General features: G+C 37.1%; 1 protein-coding gene across 1 annotated transcript in view; it reads left to right on the top strand.

Annotated features, from left to right (window-relative positions):
• Nucleotides 1-831: 831 nt before the first annotated feature.
• The window catches only part of LOC146600354 (adhesion G protein-coupled receptor A3-like), a 219,806-nt gene continuing 208,992 nt past the window's right edge, over nucleotides 832-11,645 (top strand). Inside the window, exon 1 of the mRNA XM_085325737.1 lies at nucleotides 832-860. The gene's annotated coding sequence lies outside the window, so the exon portion shown is untranslated. The remainder of the gene's footprint in view (nucleotides 861-11,645) is intronic.

Raw genomic sequence — 11,645 nt, 5'->3', positions numbered from 1 at the left:
AAATGAAGTAAGACATTCTCATTCTTTTCCTTTTTTGTGTGTTTTTTTTCCTATTGACTATTCTATCACAGAACAGCTGCTCCCAGGTTTCAGATGCGTATCTCCCTCGTTTTTTCAGATTCTTACTATGAGAGGGAAAACTCGTCCTAGCTGATAGCTCTGATGTAATTTCTCCTTCATTTTGTGCTTTCTGGTTTTTCCTGCTTGCCTTGTCCTTATTTATTTTAAGCAGTGACTATGAAAGGAAAAATATATAACAGAAGTGGAAAAATAGTGTGGGCATGATATTGTTGCTGCAGTTACTTAAACTTGGGCAATAAACTAGCATGTAGTATGCCACACTTTTTGCTGAATGAACCTAGCAAGTGCATTTTTTAAAATACTGGATGTATCTTAGTAAGTTTGACAGGCTAAATCTCTTGYATTTTTAATGGAATATAGAATACTGGCTGCTTGTGGAGATTTTTTGGATTTTTTTTAATTAATGCTTTCATGTTTCAAATGTAAATCTATTGCTTTAATACAGAAGAATTTCCATTGATTACCCAGATTTTCTAGCAAGTTAGTCTGATATAAAAGCAGATGTGGATACTGTTTTCTTTAACAGGGTTTATACAAAACTTAACTTATTTAGAAAAAAGAAGATCTGGAAGTTTAAACAATATGCATGCCTCTGTCTTCCACACCGAGGAAGAATGAAATGAGGACAATTTTCTGAAACAAAAGCTTTTCTGATGACCTATTTAAATGTTGTTGAACTGCAAGATGACTTAAAATATGATATATGGAAAAAATACATGGTAGGAACAAACCCTAATGAGGTGCGGTGAACCAGCAAAAAGGAGACAGGATCATAAAAGGTATTATCAGTCTTGCGGAATGAGTAAAAGAACCTTTTATACTGGCTTACAGGTTTTACTGTGAAACTTTAGTAATGGGCTAATATTAAAAAAAAAATCATCATCAGCTGCTGTAATAGATGATTTTCCTATTTAAAATCTACTTACCGGGCTAAAACTGTAAGTGGAACCTCTTCTTGTTTGAATATTTATAGTAGTATACCCGGACAATTTGTATGGATCTTAAATTTTGGGAACAACCCCTTTCTATGCATTATTATTTTGGTATTATTACCTTTAGCTTCATTGCTCGTAAGTCGATGTTCTGACATAAAGAACAGCACAAACTGTTACGAATTTCTACCTTAGAGCTACCTTACATATGGATGCACCATTTACATCTGTTGCTAGCATGAATTCAGGTTAACTAACGTATGAACTGATGGATCATAATAATACTGCCAATTTGGCAATATTTGTTCCTGCAACCACCTTTTATTTCCCATTGAAGTTTCCAGCTCTTATGTGAGGCAGAAAGAGCACAGATTCAAAGAAAATAAAAAAGGGAGTGCATGAACATGTATGTGTAATATCGGTGCCAATTTGCCAGCAGTGAGCCTGAAGGAAGTCAGCCTGCCTGCTCTACCACTCACCCAGAAAGTTAGCTGAACAGTCAATCCGCCAATTACCCAGCAAGCTATCTGCAGCCCAGAATGCTAAAAGTCAAAGCAGTTTTTTTCTTTCCTTGCTGGCATTTCTCTTTTTGGATGCCAGCTATTCTGTGCATATTCTTGTGTGCGTGACACTTGTGAATGTTTAACCTTTGTTTTCTGTCCTATTCACTTCTGTTTTCCATATCATAGATTTATTTCACTATATTGCTGAAAACAAGGGAGATTCTAGGTATTATTATTACTATCGTATGTTCAGCTGTTTAATTTTATCCTACCTGAACTTACAGAATTAAATCAAATGTTTTGTTTATTTGCTTCTTTCATAATGAAGTCAGAGATGAGACATGAGGGAAAAAAAATGCAGGAGGAGGCTGATAAAATACGCTGTGAGACACTGCAGCAGGCCATTACCCTCTGCCCCACTCTTTGCTCCCTTCTTCTTTGCTCTCAGAGAGGAGGTAATGGATGTGATTACAGCTTATCACACCTAGCAGTGAAAGGCTACAGTTTGGGTAAGGAAAATATTCGTGCCCATACATACGCCATCCCTTCAGGACGTGTGCTTTTTGTTTCTGGGGTATCTTGCCGATTATTGGCAAGCAGCCTTTATTAGAAAAAAAWTTTTTTTAGAGTCATTTGGCTATTGTCATCACAAAATTAACTGACTTCTATCAAAGGCAAAGCAGCAATCTTTATCCTAACTTGAAAAAAATCTTTCCCCTCAAGTGCATGCTCTGGGTCAGTCCGTTTTTGATAGAATACAATTTTCATTAGCAACAAATACATTAGGTGTTTGCTCTGTATGATTTCTGCTGGGAATAATGSTCTGCAGTCCTGTTTCTACGTATGTCCCATATCCCTGGCTTGCTTTGTTTTTTTATGCACTCAGAACAGATATAAGTTTGGGTAACCTGTCTTGATTTGCATCATTACATGATGAATATGGATAATAAATTCCTTTTTTGAGGGGTGAAAAAAAATTTAATTTACTACACCATAGAATTCTTCTGTATGTATTTTATATGCTATTTTTGTAACTATTTAATAGAACAGTATGCTGTATTTTCCTAAAATACAGCAGATACTTTCATAAAATAAAGTGTTGACCTCACTTCAGCAAATGTAATTTTGGAATGTGTCTCTTTCCTTGTTCTATAACTTGAATTATGTAAATTATTTGTACAAAACTCTCCTTTAAAAAAATCTTCCAAAATGGAGATCTRTTTCTTCAGTGAAACACCTAAAAGGTTAAAACTCTGAGATCTTTTTTCTCTTTCCATATATAACATGTCCCTTCTGAAAGCTTAGTGCAGATTATTCTAATTCTGTATATTTTATCACTGATGCTGATAATTTGTCAGATCTTTTGCTTGTTGTTTGGTTTATTTTAGGTTAAACTAGGGGTTAACTTATTACAGAGAATTGCTAAAAAACAGCTGGGTTCTTTCTGAGGACAAGTAGAAAAACATTTTGGCCAAGATTTAAAAAAATTACACGAAATTGTGATTTTTCTCCTTCCCTCCCTCCACACTGTTATATTCAGGTTTGAAATATTCAGACTTGAAATCTGGCAGAAGTTTGTCCCTGAGTTTCAGATGTGGTGTTCCGCGGTTCAGTAACAATCTGTTTGCGTTTGGCTGAGTTGTAAGGTTTTAAACAATAATACCTTACACTTGCACAAAGATTTATATTAAATGATAAAATTAACATTGTATATGTGTGCATCAAGTATAAATGTAGTGGAAATTTCCACTAAAAGTCATTCTTGCCTTGCTGGATTTACATGCATAAGAAAAATATAAGGGAAATGATTTCAAAGAACGAGGGTCTGGACTACAATTAACAGTAGTGTATGTGGATGAAATAAGTTGAAGGAAAAATTGTAGCCTCACTAATTAGAGGTTGGAGTATGACAATTCTATGTGATTACCAAATTGTTGCACATGATGGAATTACAGTATCAGTGGTATTAGCATGCCTGTAAATGAACTAATGCAAAACATTTAATAACAAATGAATTTCTTACCTTAAAAATGTAATAGATCTCTGAATGCCAGCCAATCAGGCAGAAAACAATTACTTTTGAAATTAAGAAAAAGGGAGGAAAACTAAAGAGAAACAAAAAAAATATTGATGTACATAAAAATTTGATCTTGCATTATGGAACTAGCTCCAGTTTGAGTTCTGAATGACCTATCAGAGCTTAGCAATACAAGAATTAATTGCTAAAAGTAACTGATTTTGGTATAAGCAAGTCAGGCTAGATGATTACGTTCGCCTCTGATGGAATGAATTAAGAAATATTAAGGATAAGATGGATTAAAGACAAGAAAATGACAATTTATTATAGATTTTTTCATGTTGAATTTAGTCCTTAAAAAATGTTAAGTAGTAGTATTTTAAGGGTTGCTATGTRTATAAGACTATAGAATGTAGCTGTAAGGAACCTTGAAATTTTCCTCAGAGAGCTATTAAATACCTGATGCTGAGAAGCATCAAACAGCCTCTTGTTTCTTCCCTAAAATCCAGATGTCATAAGCAGAACAGTTTCTACTGTTTACAGTATCCTTCATTACAGCTGTCGGGTTGACTGCCTTTGCCTGTGCTAGTTTTGGTCGTAAGCACTTGAATAAATTTTGCTTAATACCACAGAATATTTTGGACTATAGCATGTTTTATTACGAAGAAGATAAAACAAAGTAGGCTTGTACTGAGTTAGTTTGAGCTATATAATTGAACAAACTTACATTGGTCAAATTTACATCTTAGCTGTCTTCCCAAAAGTTTGTTGCTGCTACCAGCTAAGTTGCATGCTTTTGTGACTGACATTTATTACATGTATGCTGTCTAATCTGTCGCTCCTAATGCAGCTGTAAAATATGTAAGCATGAAAATTTATGGGTAGAATAGTAGTACCCATTATTAATCTCTAACTAAGCCTGACATAGTACAGATGTAGTCGTTCACTATGAAAATATTCCCTCTTCCTGAGGCCAGTAGTGAGATAATTATCTTGGGATATAGAGAATTTTATTGCCAAATAATTYTGGGGAATGAAAGTCAAACAGAAAATGCTGAATATTTTATTAATTTAGGGTCACTGGCATTGGGCATTTTTAGAAAGCTAGATAGAATAAGAAATCAGTATATGGGAAGGCYGTGTGTGTTATCAGGCTTTTGCACGGTGTGGGTGTAACGCAGAGCCAGCAGCCTTGAGGCTTCTCATCCGTACGGGAATGACGYGGCACTAAGGCTGTTAGCGCATTAACCTGTATGAGGACCATGCGTGCTACATCACGCGGGAGGTGGAGGTGGTCTTTGCAGAAGGTAGTCTTGTTAGGAAGGTTTAAAGCACTACGACTAAGGCCTCTGCTTTTAAGATTAATGGAAAGGGTAAAAGTGAAGGTAAAAATAGGAGGATGAGATTAAAAAAACATTCCAGATGGAAAAAGCAGAGATGGAAAGCTTAGACTGGTGGAAGAGGAGGCAAACACAGAGCACCCGTGGCCACGTGATGGGGTTAGCAGTACTAACTCAGAGGGGCGGGAAGGTACCAAACAGCTGCTCGAAGAGGAGAAAATTTCTCCCTGAATCTGTTTAAACCACAGGCATGTGGCGTTATTTGAGTGGGCTGGCTAGGCCTGGCCTAATGTACTGGTGGAAACCTGGGTTCGGACATTGATTTTCTGTTCCTCATTCCTCGACYGAGCACTGAGAATACCGTGCAGTGAGTCACACGCTCCGTCAGGCTGAGAATAAGGAAGTAATTCACATTGCTTGAAAACAGCACGCTTCTGATACGCGTTGCAAGGCTGCAGGGGGGTTCTGGCCAGCCAGTGAACGGCCCATGCTATCCTGGAAAAAAAAATGATTTAGGAGTGTCCAAACCCCCCCACAAAAAAAAAAAAAAAAAAAAAAAATCAAGTGAAAAATGCTAATCCCTCTGCAGGGCAACCCTTGCACAGTAATTTTCTCCATTGCAATACTTTGCTTTTGCAAAACTATGCCAGAGGTCTAATGACATGTAACTTAATGCTCCCTTCTGTCCCTAATACTAGATTGGGAAGTTTACTGAAGGTTTGCTGATGCCTGCCTGTCTTCTCTCCAAAGTCAATGCTTTTTATCAGGTGCTGATGATCTTGTAGCAAAAAGAGAAAAACAAAGGAACCTCCTGAAAAGCCAAAGGGGTCATKTAGACTGCAGGAGGAAATGGCATGGAAAAGAGCAGTAAAAGGCTCTACACCTTTCAAAGAAAATAAAGTAACAGTATAGGAGATAGAAATATTACTAGGGCTTGGAAGATGCCGCTGTTATGACTGCCTAGAAAGATGTCTCCCCCTTTAAAATTCAGCAGGCTGTAGCGGGACTGGAGTAGCACCTGTGCCAGGAAAATGCCATAAAAACATCAGTGCATCCTTRAAACAGTGGTGGTTGCAGGTAGGTCCTGCTGAGGCTATAATTATCCTAGCTTGACCTGAAGAAACTCAGTGCTGAGCTTGTATATTCGAACTTTTGACTTGGAGGATGGAGCTCTTTCCCTTCCTTAATAATTTTTTTGCTTTTTCTCCTTAGTGCAGTTAAGAAGCCRTTCAGGGCACTCCTCACAGAGAGGTTGGGCGTTGTGGAAAAGGTGTATGACTAAGGGATGTGATTTCATCCTTTGTTGGGGCAAGAAAATGCAGAAATAGGGAAGTAGGAAATGGGCAGTGGTTAGTGAATATGAGTTAAAACAGAAATACCGATTCTCTCTTTTCCTATTTGTTCAGGCCTTTCTTGTAAGAGCAGGCTTTTGCAGCAGCTGTGCAGCAGTGCTTTAAAAAAGAGGCTTCTATCTCCTGTGAAATGGGAATCTGTTAAAAAAGAGTAAAGTCTCTTCTCATCTCCTTTCCTTTTCTGTAAGAGTTCTGGCTATTGAACTGTTAACACTGGCCATGTGCGCGTTAAAACTATAAAGTCCTTATGAATCTTTAATGAGGAAATGTTCACGTGCGTACAAAGGAGATGGTTTTAACAGAGRCAGCTCAGTCACGTTTCATTTTGTTTCCCTCACCATCCCCCAGGTACCTCAAGGGCTCCGTTCTGCATTCCTGACACATTTTGCTGGCTTGGGCAGGACTCTTGCTCACRTTACTTGAAAGACATCACCTCCTACCTCCCCCCAAAAGCCCCACGTAGCACAACCACAATGCCTTTTAAAACTCATTTTGATGACAGAACACATCTAAAGAGTTTGTTTCTTGATTATTCGCTGAGCTTTTGATACTGGTAAGGAACAGCTCAAAGAGACTTGTTGGAACTGCAAAAAAGGTAACTTTTTAGAAAGRATCCCTGTTGCAGTGGTGCTCGTTAGTAATGTTATAATGTTGCATTACAACTGCTGTAATTAGGGAGTGGAGGAAAAACCAGGCCTGATTTCAGAGCAGGCAAAAGCAATGAGTCCAGTCGCATCTTGAGAGGTCACCGAAATGGCAGCGGCAAGGCTGTTTCCTGTTGACTCCAYGTGCAAGCACAGTTAACGGCTTCATTGTTTTGATTCAATATTGGAAATAATAAAGGTCAATGCCATTAAAAATAGCATAGGGGTAAAAAGCTGAACTTGCAGGAAAATCTGTAACGCTAGTAAAAGTGATTTAATTGTGAGTTACTTAGCTTAATAAAAAGAATATCTTTCTGCTTTCAGAGTTAACTGTGTGTTGAATGCAGTCAGCAACCGTAGGACTCTGTAAAGCCACATCCTTTTTATTAATTTTCTTTTCTTAGGAAGGTTCTTCATGCTTCATAGTGTTCACTTCAAAAAGTTGTTCACCTTAAAATATGTCCTATCCTTAAGGAAAGGAAACTGGATAGTGAAGAAAGAAAATAATACACTTTGAAAATCCAAAGATTTTAAATACCACTTGTAAACACAGTGCTTTAAAGTTCTCATTTTTTGTATGGCAAATGCATAATAAATGATAGCAGAGGAGAAACAGACCATGCTTATTAGTGTCTTAGTGATTTTAGGGGGTTCAGGTTGTGATAATAGTTTAGCCTGTTTGGCTGAGCCTTTTTGTCCATCAACCAGCATAAGCTGGCGTTTGAAACTGGTTATTGCCACTACTGGGCAAACAGGTTTGCAGCCTGCTCCTTGTGCTAGTGCCCACCCTCAAAAAGCAGGACACTGGGGATGGACCACTTGTCCGTAGGCTGGGCTTTAAAAGGATGTGCATTACCGCAACAGCAGCATTTGTCATTTTAAGGGTATGATTGTCTTTAATCAAAATTATTTTCATTTTGGTATTTTGTAAATGTCTATTGAAAYAACACTTGGAATTAAGGAAGCGTAGAGGCTGGAGGTGGAATGGGATTGCGCTGCTTTGTGGAAGCAAGATTAGGTGTCATCCAGAAATAACGCGCAGGAGTCTACCTGGAGTTCATACTAATCTTCCAGGGAGTATTTCAGCCCTTGCAGCACTCTGAAAGTCAGGCAACATGAAGAAAATAAGAAACGTTTTTTGGCTCCAACTTGCCTTTTAGCTGTATCTTTGAACTGTGATTTTTCCCTGTTCTTGTTATGGACTATACCACAGTGTGCAGAAAGGAGAGCATTTAATTTGTTCAGAAGTTTATTTTGATGAACTTTGTATAAAACTAGAACTGATAAGGCTTGGATTGGCTAAGATTTAGAGGAATCAGTACTTTGCGTGAAGTTCCAGTATTTATCCTTTATCTGTAAGAGGAGGATAAACACACGGAGCTCAGCATGTCACAACACTGACCATAGCTAAACAGCATGACACCACATAGTAATGTATTATGCCAGCTGGAACTGCTGGCAGACAACTTAATTCAGCCATCAAATTGTAACTGAGGTTAATAGTGGCAACAGCACTGGGCCATGCAGCTGCTGCTGTCCATGGAAATTTGTCATATGTCAGTAGGTTGCCTTTTAAATGTTTTGAAATGCCAAAGAGTTTGGTGTGCGACAAACCCTCTTGAGTGCATGTTATGCCAGGTTGTATGTAGAGTGTTTTACAAGGTACTGAAATATAGCCCAGATTTTCAGGAAAGGCTTAATATTCCAAGTAGCCCAACACACACAGCAATGAGAACTTCTTTTTTGCAAAACTTTTTCATTTTCTTGTGCTTAGTGCATATTTGGCCACCCAAGAGATAAAGCAGATACTGTGTAAGTAATAAAAGTAGCCTCACTTACAGGCTTGGCGTTTTTTTTCAATGAAATATTTATTTTTGTTGCCATGCTGGACAGAAGGTTTTTGCACAGGCAGTGTATTCTGTTTTTCTCACATCATCAGATGTTTAATGTACAAGCTGTCTGCAGTAAGGATATAAAGCTTGTGAAATCCTTCGTTATACTGTACAATAGTTGTAATTTTAAACATTTTCAACTCAGYGGGTGGTTTTAAATCTGTCTTCTTTTTTTTGTTAGTTATGAGTTGCAGCTTTGTTGATATTAATTTGTATGATATTGAGCACTATTTTTTGTTGACATCGCTGCAGAAAGGTATTTGACCTAAATAGTTTCTCAACTGTGTATTTGCTCGTGTTACAGTGCAGTTTTATAAAGTGGAAAATAAAAAAATTTAAAATACGTCCTTTTCTTAAAAATGAAAACTCTGACTTTTTTTTTAATAGTGTAGTTTTGGAGCTCTGAGTTCAAGGAAATAAAATTAGAAATTTGTGAGTGTAATGAAGGTGTGTGTTTTCAAGCACCTGTTTAAATGTTCAAAACATCATGAGTAAATGTTTTTCTACAATTTTATTACGTAAACTTTGATTATATAAGCATTAAGAATGCCTGGCTAATACTTTCAGTTACACATATAATATATAYACACACACACATATATATATAGCCAGCTATATATGCAGACTTTGAAAAAAATAGAGCTGAAGAAGCGTGTGTGAATGCAGTGTGGGCACGTGTGCACGTACCTGTTTTGTGCTCTCAGCCATCCTTCAATGCACTCACGTCCCTRCTGATGTCCCAGGAGAGATTATGTAAATAAACATTTTAAACTGGAAATGGGGAAATCTGCTAATATTACTTCACGTACTGACGAAGTTACCAGGTCCACGTGTACTTCGCGCTTCCGAATCTTCCAGCCAATATTCTGTTGTTTTACTAGTCAACTGCAATTTGGGAGTAATGGAAAGCAGAATCTTTCCTAAGTTAGGAAAAGGGAAGAAGGAAAAAATCTGTCGGCAGAACTTCAGACCTGAACATGTGTGTGCTTGTTTCCTTATAGTCATTAACAGAGTGATGAATGCAGTGCAGATTCAGTTTTAGTTAAAGTTGCTGAAAGATTCTTCCCCTCTAGACCTACTCACTGAAGCACTGCATGCAATCCCTTCTTTTGATGATTGTGTTCTCCTGGAATCGTGTGTTGCAGATTTATAGTTACACTGTTAACAAATAAAGAATTACCCCTCACCTTTTTTTCTGTGAAGATATTAAAGAAAAATGGAGAAATGAAGCTTCTACTATTAATAAGATGAAGTGTCAGTTTTTCTCTAACCACTTTCTTTTATTTTAATGCTAAATGTATAGGTACTGCTTAATTCCATTGGGTAATATTCCTCTGTTGATGCACTGAAGAACAGTGTGGAGTTCCCATTAATTTTGGTTTGTGTTAATGTTGTGAATCTCAAAAAATGCTTCAAACATGTAATTAAGTTTACAGAGATGGTCTTGATTATATAAGTTAATATATTGTTTTTAATGTTTTATATGGGGAAACAGATTGATTTTTATGCTCATTTCCTCAATGTTATGAAATCTATCATGTTCTTTTCCCTAAAGAAATAATTCTTTTGCTATGATGTTGTACTTCTATCTCCTGAGAAATCTGCCTCTACTTAAGAAAAAAAAAAAAAAAAAAAGAAGTTACTTAGGGAAAATGATTAGTGTTTTGCAAATACCTACATAGAAAAAAAAGCACCAAATATTACTCTGAGCTATGCTCCCCATTACGATAATGAAGCCATGTGATAGTTTAACAATCGCAGTAAGATAATTGTAAACTCTAGTCAGCTAGTCACTGGACTGTGGTTTTATGTATAGGGGAAGTGTTGCTTTTAAGATATAGTCTGCTTCCAGGATTTTCAGAAAGTGCTAATCCAAACAAATCCTATGAATAATTAAGTAAATGAGAAAACAATTCTTTCTGCCTTCTTAGCTTTCCCATTCTAACTGTTTTCATGAATTTTTCGTCAGTTAAACTTTTCTTTTCTTCTTTTGGATTCCTGTAGTATATTTGGCTAATCGCTGAAAATGTTCCTYACTTTGAACAAGAACATTTTTTGTTTATCAGTTTTGTTTATTTTATTTGTGCRGCATGTATTCGCGGCAGCACGGCAGTGTTATGTATGTAGCTATRCAGCTTTGACAGCGCCGAGTTCAGAAGCAGCGTAAGCATTGGGTGTGGGGCAAAGATTGAGCTAATAATGTGAGCTGGATCTCTGTTGAAACTGGGAGCACTCCGAAATATTATTCCAAGAGGATAAATTTTCAGTGGAGTGACAGCAAAAATAAATATGCATAGAGATGAATTCCGTGCTGCGTATGTGCTCTTCTGCACTTCTGAAGTGCAGAGTCCTGGGAAGGACGATGCAAAGACGTCTGACTTGGAAGAATTGTTATACGTACAATCCATATTTTCCTACTGTGTAGATTCTGTGGTTCTCTTGGCTCTGGATTAGAGAGGTTGTTCCAGATTTGATGACCCACATTGGTCAGATGGATATTTATAGACAGGAGGCTGAGATGTGGTAACTGATTAAAACTCACCTTTTCTTAGAGGTGATGTTGCTTGACAGCCAGTCTTTCCTTATGGCATGTTCTAGTGAATGTTTGCCCAAGATATGTCAGATAAAGACCAAGCATCAATTTACTTCTAAAATATGTAATATTTTGCTAGTCTGATTTTTCATGTGGTATGGAATTTCTGGTGTTTTCATAAACTTTTATATGGCTTGCAGATTTTACTGCCTTAGAGCTGACTCAAGGTCAAGAAGTGTAATGATATGGGGATTACTGTTTCCTTAAKTAAGTATAGCAGCTAATTAATACAAGATCATCACTGAGTCTTGAATATTCATTATAGTCTAATTTTTTTCCTCAGTTGACCGA

The sequence above is a fragment of the Rhea americana genome, unplaced genomic scaffold (assembly GCF_003343005.1).
Source record: "Rhea americana isolate MKP2758 unplaced genomic scaffold, rheAme1 scaffold_122, whole genome shotgun sequence".
NCBI lineage: Eukaryota > Metazoa > Chordata > Aves > Rheiformes > Rheidae > Rhea > Rhea americana.
Note: the sequence above shows the minus strand (reverse complement) of the source record. Positions and strands in the feature narration are given on the sequence as shown.